The 13,955-nt window shown below is 39.7% G+C and overlaps 1 protein-coding gene and 1 long non-coding RNA gene across 2 annotated transcripts in view; one reads left to right on the top strand and one right to left on the bottom strand.

Annotated features, from left to right (window-relative positions):
• RYBP (RING1 and YY1 binding protein) overlaps positions 1-13,955 on the top strand; it is an 84,502-nt gene that overhangs the window by 55,343 nt on the left and 15,204 nt on the right. The window lies entirely within an intron of this gene.
• LOC109496650 lies at positions 6,707-12,133 on the bottom strand. The gene is made up of 3 exons (XR_002152875.3): positions 11,851-12,133; positions 7,459-7,687; positions 6,707-7,026 (listed from the first exon to the last, which is right to left on the bottom strand). It is a non-coding gene; the product is annotated as an uncharacterized LOC109496650 (long non-coding RNA).

Raw genomic sequence — 13,955 nt, 5'->3', positions numbered from 1 at the left:
TCAAGATAATATTTTACGGAGGCTCAGATTTGAAAAAAGAATAAGCAAACTGTTGATCACAAAATACTTGTTAAGGAAGTTAAAAACACAGCAAAAACTCAACTTAAGAGAGAAATAAGCAAGTTAAAAAAATTTTTTTTTATGTATGTTTATTTTTGAGAGAGAGAGACAGAGCACGAGGTGGGAGGGGCAGAGAGAGAGGGAGACAGAATCTGAAGCAGGCTCCAGGCTCTGAGCTGTCAGCACAGAGCCTGACACGGGGCTTGAACCCATAAGCCATGAGATCATGACCTGAGCCGACGTCAGACACTTAACCGGCTGAGCCACCCAGGCTCCCCAAGCAAGTTTAAAAATATAAACTCTGCGTTAAGCATCCAAATCAGGTCATGATCTTGTGGTTCATGAGTTCAAGTCCCGCATGAGGCCCTGTGCTGGCAGCTCAGAGCCTGGAGCCTGGTTTGGATTCTGTATCTCCCTCTCTGTCTGGTTCTCCCCCACTCGCTCTCTTGCTCTCTCTCAAAAATAAATAAACATTAAAAAAAATTTTTTTTTAAATATAAACTCTGTGTTAATTTCTCTGTAATAAATGGCGGTGACAGGGTTGGGAAAAGGGAGAGGGAAAGATGGAAGGATTAAATTGCACGCTAACGGAAACAATACAGGTGACTCTATCTTACCAAAAAAAGATAAGATGGCAAAAAAAAAAAAGGTAGGATGGCATTTGTGTGGCCATTTTCAGTCATTTTAATTTAGCTAAGTTTTTGGGTACTGTTAAAGGCATGATCTGCCTTAAATGCTGAATTTGCAGTTCTCCTAGTTGATAAGAGTCAGTCAGCTTGAACAGTAACATTTGGAGATTTTGTGGCTTCCAGATGGAATCTTGGCCAGTCATCCCTATTATTCTTGTTTGTTTTTATATTTGTTGGACCAGCTATAACTGGGGGATCTATAAATTTGAAATTGCACACAGATATTTACTTGTGTACTTTTTTCTGAGTGGATTAATACTTATCATATTCACAAAAGCTTCCATAGAAGACCCCACCCAAAAACCCATGTTAAGTACTGAAGAATTTGAGATACATAGGTAGTGTTCTTAATTTGTTTCCTTAGCACTTAGGACAGTGAATAAATTTATCTCTGGGACAGAAGTCTGGTACTTTTCTGGGAAAATTTATTACTGTAGATAACCCATAATATCCTCCACTAACCCATGCTCTTGCTTTTTTCTCTGGGCCCCAGAACAGCAGAATAAAATGCAGTTTTAAGGAGAATACTTGTCCTGGATCATTGTGAAAATTTTTATTTTTTTAAGGTTTTTTTTTTTTTTTTTATAGCAATTGATAGACACATGGTAACAGCCACTTCCTTGAAGTGGAGCTTTAAGTTATGTATTAATGAGAGCTAACTATTTTGGAATAGAAAGGGAGGGGTCCAATCTGACTTAAGAACTAGAATATTAGAGTATTTTTAAGTTCATGCAGTTTAATTTTTAAGCACCATACCTATTGCAGTGGTAACTTCCAGTTAAGTGATCCATAGGAGTAAATCAAATCATACCCTGTTTTGCCCATTCTGATACATCACCTTCCACATTTTAATCTTTTGAAATAGTAACACACATTAAAATTGTTGACATCTCAGTTGGTGTTAGCAAGTGGGAGTGTAAAAATTTCCCTTTGACACCTGGTTAGATTAAGAAACATGACATCGCTTGGGTTTAGGGCTTGGAATAGATGAGTAAGAGCTTTAGTTAGGCAATGACCCTTCTATTATAAACTGGGAAAAATGATTAGAAGTCTTGGTTAGGTTGTTGGTTGTTACTGTGTGGTAAATGACACTCGGATTCTTGGGAAAATTACTAGTTATCTCTAAGCCTCTTTACTCATCTGTAAAAATAAAGGAAATTACTTACTATTATGAAAAAGTAATTAATAGGTCTTCCTTGATTTAGGATGGAGTTATGTTCCTAATGAACTCATTGTGAGTTGAAAATATAAGTCTACAGTGCATGTAATACCACCTAACCTGCAGGACATCACAGTTTGGCCTAGCCTACGTTAAACGTGCTCAGAGCATTTACGTTAGCCTTTAGTTGGGCACAATCATCTAACACAAAGCCTATTTTAAAATAAGAGCCTATTTTGTAATACAAGGCCTTTTTTGTGGGGATGTGCATATTTTATAATAACATCTCATGTAATCTGTTGAATACTGAAAGTGAATAATGGAATAGTTGTCAGCATATCAGTTATTGACCCTTGTGATCGCTGGGCTGGCTGGGAGCTGCACATGCAGATGCCCAGCCTCACAGGAGAGGCTCATACCATATACCACCAGCCTGGGAAAAGATCCACACTCCAAATTTGAAGGATGGCCTCTTCTGATTGTGCATTGCTTTCACACCATCAAGTCATACCATTCTTTGAAACTAAGCACAAGAGAGGGTATTGAGCATACTCCAGCAACCTCTGTAGGTATTCTCTTACCTATTAACATTTTTGGAAGGCATTAATAATCCTGTAACTACAGTAAGATTACCCTGGGAACTGTAATGTGTGAAATGTTTACACTCATTACCACTTTGGCTTCTAACTCATACTTTTATCACAGACACTTAGCCCTTTTTCTTTTTAATTTTTTTTTTTCAACGTTTATTTTTTTCTTTTTGGGACAGAGAGAGACAGAGCATGAACGGGGAAGGGGCAGAGAGAGAGGGAGACACAGAATCGGAAACAGGCTCCAGGCTCTGAGCCATCAGCCCAGAGCCTGACACGGGGCTCGAACTCACGGACCGCGAGATCGTGACCTGACTGAAGTCGGACGCTTAACCGACTGCGCCACCCAGGCGCCCCACTTAGCCCTTTTTAGAATTAACTTTTATTACTAGAAAAAAAAGAAACGAATCACAACTTTCTTTAGGAAAACAGAATACCACCCCCACCCTGCTGTCAAAATATATATGTATGTATGTGTGTGTGTGTGTGTGTGTGTGTGTGTGTGTGTGTATACACACACACACACACATATATGTTAGTTGCTGTTTGAAGGGAACAGCTTTGATATTAACTGTAGATGTCATTCTTGTGAGATAGTACTTTCTACTTGTAGAATGAAGATGACTACTGGTTGGTTTGTTTTTTCAAGTTTTTCTTACTAGATTATAGGTTGGATGTGTGTGCATAGTGAGATAACTTGGCTGTGACTTATTACTAAGAACAGTTAAGTATAAGAGAAAGTTTTAAGTGTATTTTTTGTTTGATGGATTTAACATAGTAATAACTCGAGAACAAGTTTCGGGGCACCTGGGTGGCTCAGTCGGTTAAGCGACCGATTTCAGCTCAGGTCATGATCTCGTGGTTTGTAAGTTCGAGCCCTCGAGCTGTGCTGACACCTCAGAGCCTGGATCCCGTTTTGGATTCTGTGTCTCCCTCTCTCTCTGCCCCTCCCCTGTTCACACACTGTCTCTCTTCCCTTCAAAGATAAATACACATTAAAAAAAAAATTTTTTTTTTTAAAAGAACAAGTTTCTTGAAAAGTTACTTGGGGAAGATGCCAGATTAGCAGTCACAAGTTGAGAGCATTGTAATCTGCTTCTGAAAACATTGTATTCTCAATTCTAGCATGTTCTTTTACAAGTGCATTCTCGGCTTCCTGAGTGTGTGTGTGGATGGCTCCTTATTAATAGCGGGAACTAGACAGCTGCTGGGGTAGCAGAGATGGCACTGTCATGGACATACCGATGAAAACAGTAGCGTGGACTGTGGGGGCCTGGGGCCACCTTTCATACTTTTCCAGGGACTCTCGCTGTAATAGCTTAAAATAATCAGGGTTAAATTATTTTCCATGAAATATTTAATAATAGGAATATAGAGTATAATTTTTAAAAGCTCTTTATCTTTAAGGCACTGGGCGTACCTACCCCCAGTGGTACTCAGTAAATGTAGTGTGGCAATGAAGGCTTGTCTGTTTTTCTTGCTGGGGTATTTATGTAGCATCAGCCCTCTGAGGCATATGTTGTTATGACATATGGGGAGATATTCTTCCATTTTTACTAAAATCAAAGTTTTTAAAATTTGAACATGTGTGCAAAAGTGTATGTGAACATGAAAACCAAAATAGGTCTTCTCTACTTGTCTCCCCAAGTGTTTGTTTTCCTTGTCCAACATTTTCTCTTAACTTTATGGGAGGAACATAGGACAGGTCTTTTCTCTTTAACAACTGGGGAAACTGAGGCTGAAGGCTGTGTTTCTTGGTTATTATTCTGCAAATTGATAAAGAACCAGAGCTAAAATTCCATTTTCTTAACATCTGTGACTCTTGACTGGACCAGTCGCATTCAGATTAAGAAGTACAAGAAGCAGATTATGTCCGTTAATACCGCTGTCCTGTGAAATCTTATTGTCTGATCTCAAGTCCATTATTCCAGTTTGCTGAACCTCTTCAGAATTTCATTCTGTCATCTAAAGTGGTAGCTATCCTTGCTGGTCTGGTCCCCTGTCTTCTGTTTGTCTGCGTCTAATTCACTGATTTACACAAACTTTTCTATATAGTACATAAACGCTTAATCATTTGGGTCAGTTGGCTAATTTTTAGGAGTTTGTTCATAGTTTCTTTAGGCTGTTTAAGTCAGAATCAGAAATGCTTTATTTCATTACTCTGTACCAGAATCAGACAAGTAATTGTCTTCACCTCATTCTTTTCTGAGTTCTTTACCTCCGTTAAAACATTAAGACATTCTCTGGGCATGCAACCCAGCAGGCTTCTGGTTTATTTATTCTTAATAAACATAATTTAGACACAAAAGTAGAGACCACAGTCTCTCTACCCGTCACCCAGCTTCAACAGTTACCGTATTGGAAAGCCTCTTGATCTTTACAAATACTGTAAAATCTTACTGTTTCTGGTAAGGCATCAACTGCACTTGTATAAGAGTACATCCTAGGCAACACATTGGCTGAACATCATTATTCTTTGGGGAATTACATGTTAAAACCACATTGAGATACTGTACGGCCACTAGAATTACTCAAATTAAAAAGACTGATAGTACCAAGGGTTGTTGAACATGTAGAACAGTGTAATACCCATACTTTGTTGGAGGAAATGTAACACGGCACAGTCCCGTGGAAAAATAGTTGGGCGATTTCTTAAAAAGTTAAATATACACTTACCATAAAGTGAAGTATATACTTGCCATAGGAATTTTAGCCAAGAGAAATGAAAACATGTTCACACAAAGACTTGTGCATGAATGTTAACAGCAGCCTTATTCATGATAGCTAAAAATTGGCAACGGCCCAACTGTCCATCATTAGGAGACTGGGTAAGCAAAATACAGCACCGTAGGTGAATCTCAGAAATACTATGTTCAGCAAAAATAACTACATACAAACAAAGATGCTATATAATTTCATTTATGTGAAACTCAAAGATTTAAACCATAGTGACAAAAAACAAATTGGTAGCCTCATGGAGCTGGCAGTAGGGGTTGTCTGGGAAGGTGGACACAAAGGAATCTGGATTGGGGGTGATGACTACTGCTGTATACATTTGTCAAAACTTAAACTGTAATGCTAAAACTGTGTGCATTTTATGTAAATTGTGCCTTCTTAAAATGTATCCTAGGCAAAAGTTGTTCTAGTTAGCAGGCCACAGCACCTATTACTCTTACTACTTGCCTCCCTTGGTTTTCCTTGGATGGCAGGTAAGCATGCACCTGTAAAGCAAAGGGAAGTCCTTTTGAAGGTGCTGCTAGTTATTTCTTCCAAGGCCATGGACAGAGCCGCACAAAGTGCGCAGGGGTGGCTTCTGTTTCCCCCACCAGAGGCTATTTGCTATTTGGAGCATGCACTCAGCTTTGGCTTTTGCACTCTTTTCTATTCCTGGTCAGAATATTTCCAGGTTCTTTCAGAGTTTGAAGTCTGTCCCCCCCCCCCCCCCCCCCGTCCCCCTCCCTGAATGTGTTTTAGAGAACACTTTCTACCTAACTGGAATCCATCATTGTTCTTTCTGGCATTTTTACCTCTGGCCGCAAATTGTTTGGTGATCAAGGATGTCTTTAGAACACAGCAGTTTTCTGTTAGAAGAGGCATTAAAATAGTACCTTTGGAGGAAATGTACTCATAATGATACCTAGAGCTCCTATTTACTTAGGCATCACCCGTTTTTGTTAATAGTTGTGCTGTCTGGAATATAATGCTGATTGGGACAGGATGTAGTGATTTATCTATCACTTTACATGACTGGTAAGTTAGGGTGTTTTATTCCTTGCTAGCCGGGCTGTAACTGGTTTTGGGTACAGTGCTTAGGAATGTGAAATAGTCCTAGGAACAGTTGATCCTAAAACTTTGTAGAGTTTTAAGGCCTCAGAAAAGGATGAGGGATTGTAGAACTGAACCTGAAGAAAGAGCTCCTGATGGCCAAAGCTGAAGTGATTGGAGACACAAAATAAATAATGGTAATATTGGATATTAACCTGTAGGATAAAGTAAATATCCATGAATCCATACTGGGAGAGAAAAGACAGTTCTTACCTCCAGGAGAATCCCAGTTAGTAAATACAGAAAGAAAGAGGCACCCAGAAAGCCACCATTGGGCAAAACCAAAACAAAATAGTAATTTTTGCACAGTCCACATTTGGATCCTGACGTTAATAGGTGAAAGTTTGAGGAGAAACAACATATTTTTATATATAGTCTCAAGATACCTCTCAAGATGTTTATTTAAAAGACAATAACTTTAGAGAAACCTGACAGACACCTCCTTAGCCAAGTGGTTATGGTTAACATTACAAATAAGGTGTGAAAACAGACACACAGGAGGATACACATCTTGGCTCTGGTGTTGTGAAAATGGGTGACTTCTTTTTTTCGCGAGAACTCATCAGACAAACCCCAATTGAAGGACATTGTTACATAATAATGACCAGTACTCTTCAAAGGTTTCAGGGTCATCAGAGACCTGGAGACTGAGGAGCTGATGAGAACTAACAATAGAATGCAATGCACGAGCCTAGACAGAATCCTGAAAGAGAAAAAGAACGTTGGTGGGATGAGTGGTGAGAATAAAAGAAAGTGTCCATTTTAGTTAACAGTATTGTACCCCAGTGTTAATTTTCAGGTTTTGGTAATTATGTTTATATAAGAAGTTAACATCAGGAGAGGCCGCGTGAGGGGTATATGCTGAGTACCATTTTTGCAACTCTAAAATTAGTTAAAAACAAAACATTTGTGTTTTCAGACTTCTAAAACAAAGAATTTGAAAAATCTCTATTTTATCTTTGCCAGTTAGCAAATCAAATTTTCAGCAAACCTTCAAACAAAGTGCAGTTGTAGCAGTTTGGTTTAAGAACAAAAAAAAGCCCATTTCAAACAAAGACACGTAAGAGTCATTTTTGGAACCTGTAGGATCCTTACCCTGTTGGAAACTTACTACAAGGCATGCAGATTGGCTTACTTTCATGCCAAAGGCAGATACTTGATGTGGAGTGGAGTGCCAGCTTGAGAAGTTGTTCCAGAGTGGTGCGGGTACTTGCAGGTATGCACCACACCACCGTCTCTGTGTATCCGAATGTCCCTTCTTACAAGCCAGGGATTTAGATAAAGCTGTGTAATTGGAGAGCTTGCTGGTAGTATGAGGATCCCACTTGATGCCACAGTGCTTACTCTTGAAAATAGTGTGGTTCCTGTAAGGTTAAGTAAGCAGACTTACTAATTGTGCAATGCTTCGAGAAGTCATTTGTTAGTACCCATAGATCTTTTTACTTTGCTAAAGAAACGGAAAAGATGAAGAGCATTCCTTAGACTTCCTAAGAATTTTGTACCAATTCCTGGGCTCTAGATATTTAAAAATACAGGCATCGTACAACAGAATGTCAGAGTCTGCTTTTTCCATACCTATATAGTTGTGGAGTGTAGGTTGGATATGTTGAAATAGTTGGGATATTTGAGGTCAGAGGAAAGGTGAAGGGGCACATATGTTATGTAGTGAAGGAACAGAAGAGAAACATTTCTTTTGCAAATGCACTTCATTGATTAGCAGATTCAGAGATCTCGTTTTTTTGTGTCCTCATTTGCTGCAGCTTTCAATATTGGCTGTTCTTTCTTGGAGTCGATCTCCGTCTCCCTCCCTCTCTGTCTCTTTGTCTCTGCCTCTGTGTCTCTTGTGGTATAGTCTTCTCTTGTGTTTTCCTCACTTTCACTGGCTTCAATTCACTTCTTTTCTTCCTTCTCGAGGTTCACTGGACAGGCAGTGTGGGGTAGTGGAAAGAGCATAAACTTGGATTAGACTCTACCGGCTCTAGCCTTCCGTTTACCATCGGACCTTCAGGCTTTGGTCCCTTCAGTGACTTGGGAAAGTTGTGAGGATTGTGAGGTGATGCGTGCAGGACACGTGACACAGTGCCTCTTCAGAGGGTGCAGTGCATTCCCCATTCATTTTCTTGCTCCTTTCTTCCCCTCTTTTAAACTGGGAGCTGTTCTGCCTTTGGGGTAGGTATTGATATTCTTTGAGAACCTCCTGTGTCCTAGTGTTTTGCTGGGGAATGGCAGTGTGAAAGAGGAGTTGTACAAAGTCCCTCAGTTCTGAGTCCCAGAGAGACTGTTATGTACAGCATGATAATAATATAATCTTGTGTCACATGCTGATACAGCACTTGCTGTCTGCACCACATTGTACAGAGGACCTGGGTTCTTGCAGGCAACATTAACTGAGCTCTTGTCAGTTACTTTGAAGCAAGTTTGGGAAGTAAAACAAAATGTAAAGTGTCAGTATGGCCTCAGATGTTTATAATCTAGTAAGGAGAGACAGAGTGATTATAATACAGAGTATTAAGTGGTAGAGGTAGGTCCAGGGGTGTTAGGGAACCCTGAAAATCTGGCCACAAACCGGTATTAGCCAGTAGAATTTGGAAAAGCAGCATTTGAGCTGGGTCTTAGGTACGTATGGGTTTTGCACATCAGTTATGGGGAAGGACATTTCAGAAGCTAAGGGATCAGTATGGTGAGCAAATACAGCAAGAGATAAAAGGTATCTTCTGAAAAAGATGGGCTCAAGTCCGTGTGGCTTAAGCTAGAGCTCAGGAGCAGGCTGTGGTGGAGGCGGAGTGAGCTGGAGAGGATCGTCAGAACCGGGTTGTGAGGAGCCCCTCACATCAAGTTCGGGAGTTTAGATTTACTTGTGTAAACTGTGGTCGGGGGTAGATGTTAAACAGAGAAATCGCCAATTACACTTTCTTTTTCAGACCCTTGGTCTCAGTAGCGTCATGTGGGATTAACTAGGGGCAAGACTGGACATTGAGGAGGAAGGTGTTTAGGCCCTGAGCTAGAATGGAGGAAGACAGTGAAGATCCAGAAGTGGGGTTGTAGGGATGAGTAGTGGAGGTAAGCAGCCCCTGTTCTGAGGTCACAGTAGCATGTTAAGAATGAGGAAGGGGAGAGTGTATATCTTCCTGGGAAGGTGTTCTGACCATAGTAGTAACACATGATTTGACACTGAAAGCATTAGGCAGCGCCCATTCAGTTCACCACACTTAATTGCTAGGGAAGTTGTTCTGAGAATTTTGCTTAAGGGAAGAAAAGTACTCAAGGGTGGGTAGGGGGTGTGCACAGAATTCACTTTTTACATAGAGATGTTGGTTAATGTAGTGTCCTAAACACTTCCTTCGGTCCCTCAGAATTAAAAGTATTCATTCTAGGAGGCGTGGCTATCAACATTTTCCAACAAATGTGTTTTCCTTATCTGACATAGATTTTGATACTTGCATCACTGATTTCTTAGGCACTAAGATAAGGTGCATGCTCGGACCTGTTGGGGGTGTGATACGTGACTGCTGACAGTGTATCTCAAAATATTCTCGTCTTTATTGAAACTTCTATTCTTATTCAAATAATTCTCATTATTTTCTGATTCTGAGAAATGTTTCATCCCTGTGTAACAAATAGGACCAATATTTAACTCAAAGATTTACCGTACTTTTAAGTTGCTCTTTGAATCCCGATCTCCAGCCTGTGCCACACTGTCCCAGCAAAACAAAATCCTATTCATGGAGTGGAAGGAGTTCTCAAACTCCAGTGCTAGTTTCTCTTGCTGAGAGCTACTGGTGGTTTCAGAGTTCTCGCCTTCATTCGCATCGAACTTTTCAACCGTTTGAAATGAGATAACCCTAAAATTTCCCTTCCCTTACTGGAAATAAAAACTGATTCACCTGAAATGCCTGAAATCTAGATGATCTTAATAGAGTTGAAATTGTGTAGAGACCGTCAAATAGTCTTTCCTCTGCCTTCTCTTTGGTGATTGGTCAGACCGGTCTCGTGGTTATTAATATACTGAAGTTGCTTTACATTTTACCTTGGGTTTTCCCCCCTTAGAATACGTGCTACACATTAAAACACTGTTACTTAGATCTCAGCGACTGGTATGTTCCCAACCAAATGTGTGATGTTTGGCTCTATATGAAATTACCAAAGACTTCTGTTTAATGTCAGTGTAAATGATATATCTTACAGGTAAATCCTTGTGTTGCTGTGAGGTATAGAACTTTATTTAGTAGAAGTATCGCAAAATGTTTGAGAAGAGTGATCATACGACTTCATTTGAAAAACCACTGTTAATATATTCAAAGTTCTTCAGATTGTTCTTCCTAAATCTCACTCTCTGGTAACCTCCAACAATTAAGATGATGAACACATTACAGATGTTTTTGGTGGATATCTTCCGATAACATTTTAACAGAAGCACTGTTGTATTCTGGGCTGCTTTCCCATCTTTGTAGATATTTTGCTTCTCTGTATGATAATCTTGTACATAACAGTGGTTTTCACCTGGGAGTGATTTTGCCTCCTAGAGAACATTTGGCAGTGTCTAGAGAAATTTCTGCCTGTCATGACTTGGGGATTGGGGTGCCCCTGGCATCTGGTAGGTGGGGGGGGGGGGAATGCTGCTAAATATTCCTCTGTGCTTAAGTACAGCCCCTATAGCAAAGAGTTAGGAGGTCCAAAAGATCAACAGTGCTGAGGCTGAAAAACCCTGCGGTGAACCTCTTTGCCAAGTGATGGCGGGCTTTAAGTTTTGATTCCCAGTGATGTAGGAAACCCATTATGACATGATAATTTGACCATGAAGTAGCTCTAGCCATGTTTGTTAGAACAGTTACTGTCTAGTATGTACGTTTTGGTTTGGTTTTTTCAAGGATTAGATTTGAAGGAATCCTAAACGATGACCTTAATGAAGCCCAATGCTTTAATTTTGCGGGTGAGGAAACCCAAAACCTGAAGGAGGCAATGGACTTGTTAGACCTCAGATTCCTTTGAGTTATCTAATTGCCTTTTTTTTCCCCCTTTGAAGATTTACTAATTCTTTTGTGTGCTTTGCAGGTGCCCAGTTTTGTGACATGAACTGTAATTTTGAAGTGTTTAAATGCATTTTAAATGGGATTTTTGACAACTATAAAGTAATTTGCAGAGTAGATTGGATTGCCGTTGTAAAGTGTTTCTTGGAGAGAGAAAACCTTGGTTCATCATTGGATTTATTTGCATCTGAAAATGTGGTTTGCTTAGAGATTTGTAGTTTCTGTGATTCCTTCTAAATTATTGACATGATTTATAAGGTAATTTCGTATGTCTTTTGCAGCAGAAGAGAGGGGTCATATCATAGTCACTAAACCAACAGTATAGTTTGTAGAATGTACCCCATGATATTTAATCCTTTTTAAAATAAGAGGCTAAATGAGTTACTAACAGCATAAACTGAAAACCTGCCTCTACCTTGAGAACAAATACTCTATGTAGTTGTCTTTATTAAATATTGAATACAGGTGTCTCAGCTAAAGGAACCTTAGAGATCACTTACCTCTAATCTCCTTTGCCAGTGAGGAAACTGAAGTTTAGAGAGGGTAGTACTCACAGTCACCGAGTTAGGTCCCAAAATAAGTACAGAAAGCAAGAAGGGGGAAAGCTTAGGCATCTCACCTGTTAAGTCTTATGATCCGGTTTGTGTGTCAGGGAGCACCCCATAAAACACAGAGGACCCTCACCAGTGATCTCGGCCATTGGTATCTGTTATGTCATGTCTTACCAACTCCTTGGATAATGAGCATATATGCATGCACATCCCAAGTGCACAGCACCCTGCCTCAGCATATGGTAGGCACCAGGAAAAACATGTTTAGTGAATTTCAAAACAAAAGCCAGAATGCCAGACGTGAAACTGGGAAAGGAGACAGCACAAGGCATGCCATGTCTCTGCCCCTTTATTCAAATGAAGTTTGAGAGGTAGAGGATGCTGGCCCAGAAATTAGGGATTAGATGCCTGTTTGGGCTTTCCTCTAAAGGGGGCTGGTGAAGAGAAGAGTGTTGCTACCACACCTGTAGTCACATGACCAATGGCTCCGGTGATAGGCTGCCTCCAGTAGTAGTATTCCCTAAAACACTTACTCAGACCAAATCCTCAGCAAGCAAAAGACCTTTTCAGTCTGAACACTGAAGTCTTTTGCTGTAGAATAAAATTCATGTTGAAAATAATGAATGGAGGTATCAAAAAGAAATTCACTTAGGAACCCTTGCTGGGCTCAGTGACTTGAGCATCTGACTCTTGATTTTGGCTCAGGTCACAATCTCAGTTCTTGAGATTGAGCCCCATCAGGATCTGTGCTGACAGTGCAGAGCCTGCTTGCGATTCTCTCTCTCTCTCTCTCTCTCTCTCTCAAAATAAATAAACATTAAAAAAAGGAGAGATTCAGTTAGCTACCTTCAAAGAAGGTCCAGTTTAAAAACAGTTTAGGAAACATTTTTCCTTATATAAAGTCAACTAGTACATTCTTTGTCAGTGGGCTTGCTTTTGGAAAGATAGCTGTGGGAGATCTAAAGGGCATATTTATTATGGGACATTTACTTAAACTATTTGGATGACCACAATAAAATTGTTATTTTAGGCACCACAGGGGAGAGGAAATGGAAGGAAGCCAGATTTATAGTCTATGGTTGAAATACTTTTAAGCCCACTTCTTGAAAGTTGTTCTGATGTTTAGTAAGTTTAAAATTTTTCTTTATTTTCAAACTGTTTTTTTAACCTGCAGTTAGAGGTAATGTTGCTTTTCATGTTTCTTTTTTGAAGTTTTGCTAAGGAAGATTTTAAGCTGGAGTTATTTTAGAAGTTGCCATCTAAAGAAAGTCTCTTCTTTCTTTGCCTATAATGAAGCAGACTGGCACAGAAAAAAATAATTTGGCATGGTCCTAGGATAGCAGTTCTCAAGCTTTTTGGCCAGAGAATCTCTTGCATTGTTGATAAAATTATTATGGATCCCGAGGAGCTTTCGCATCATGTTGGTTGTATCTATAGATGTTTTCCATATCAGAAGTGAAAACTGAGAAATGTTTAGAACACAAAACTATACAGTTGATCCTTGAATAACACGCAGGTCAGAGGCGCCAGTCCCCCCCCCCCCCACACACACACACCCCTGAAGTCAAATCTGCATATAACTTTTGACTCCCCCCAGAAAGCAATGACCTACTAATAGCCTGCTATTACCTTCTCTTTCTGTAACATAAACAGTTAACACATTTTATATTACATACTGTATTCCTACAATAAAGTAAGCTAGAGAAAAAAACATTATTAAAATCATAAGGAAGAGAAAATACATTTACAGTACTGTATCAGGAGATCTCTGTATAAGTGGACCCGTGTGGTTTAAACTTGTATTGTTCAAGGGTCAGTTGTACAGACATACATTTCATTAGGTGTCAGAGCAGTGATGTTACATGTCATGTAATCTTTGGAAAGTGAATAGGCAAGTGATGTCTTAGAATTATTGTGGAAGTAAAAGTTACAGAAAATTATTATGGGAATAGTTTTGGCCTTCATAGGTAGACCCTCCTTAAAAAGTTCTAGAGGACCCCCAGGAATCTCTGGACCATGCTTTGAGAACTATGGGGCTAAGATACTCCTTGCTC

Source organism: Felis catus, chromosome A2, assembly GCF_018350175.1.
Source record: "Felis catus isolate Fca126 chromosome A2, F.catus_Fca126_mat1.0, whole genome shotgun sequence".
In the NCBI taxonomy this organism is placed as follows: Eukaryota; Metazoa; Chordata; class Mammalia; order Carnivora; family Felidae; genus Felis; species Felis catus.
This window is presented reverse-complemented; position numbering and strand designations above follow the sequence as displayed.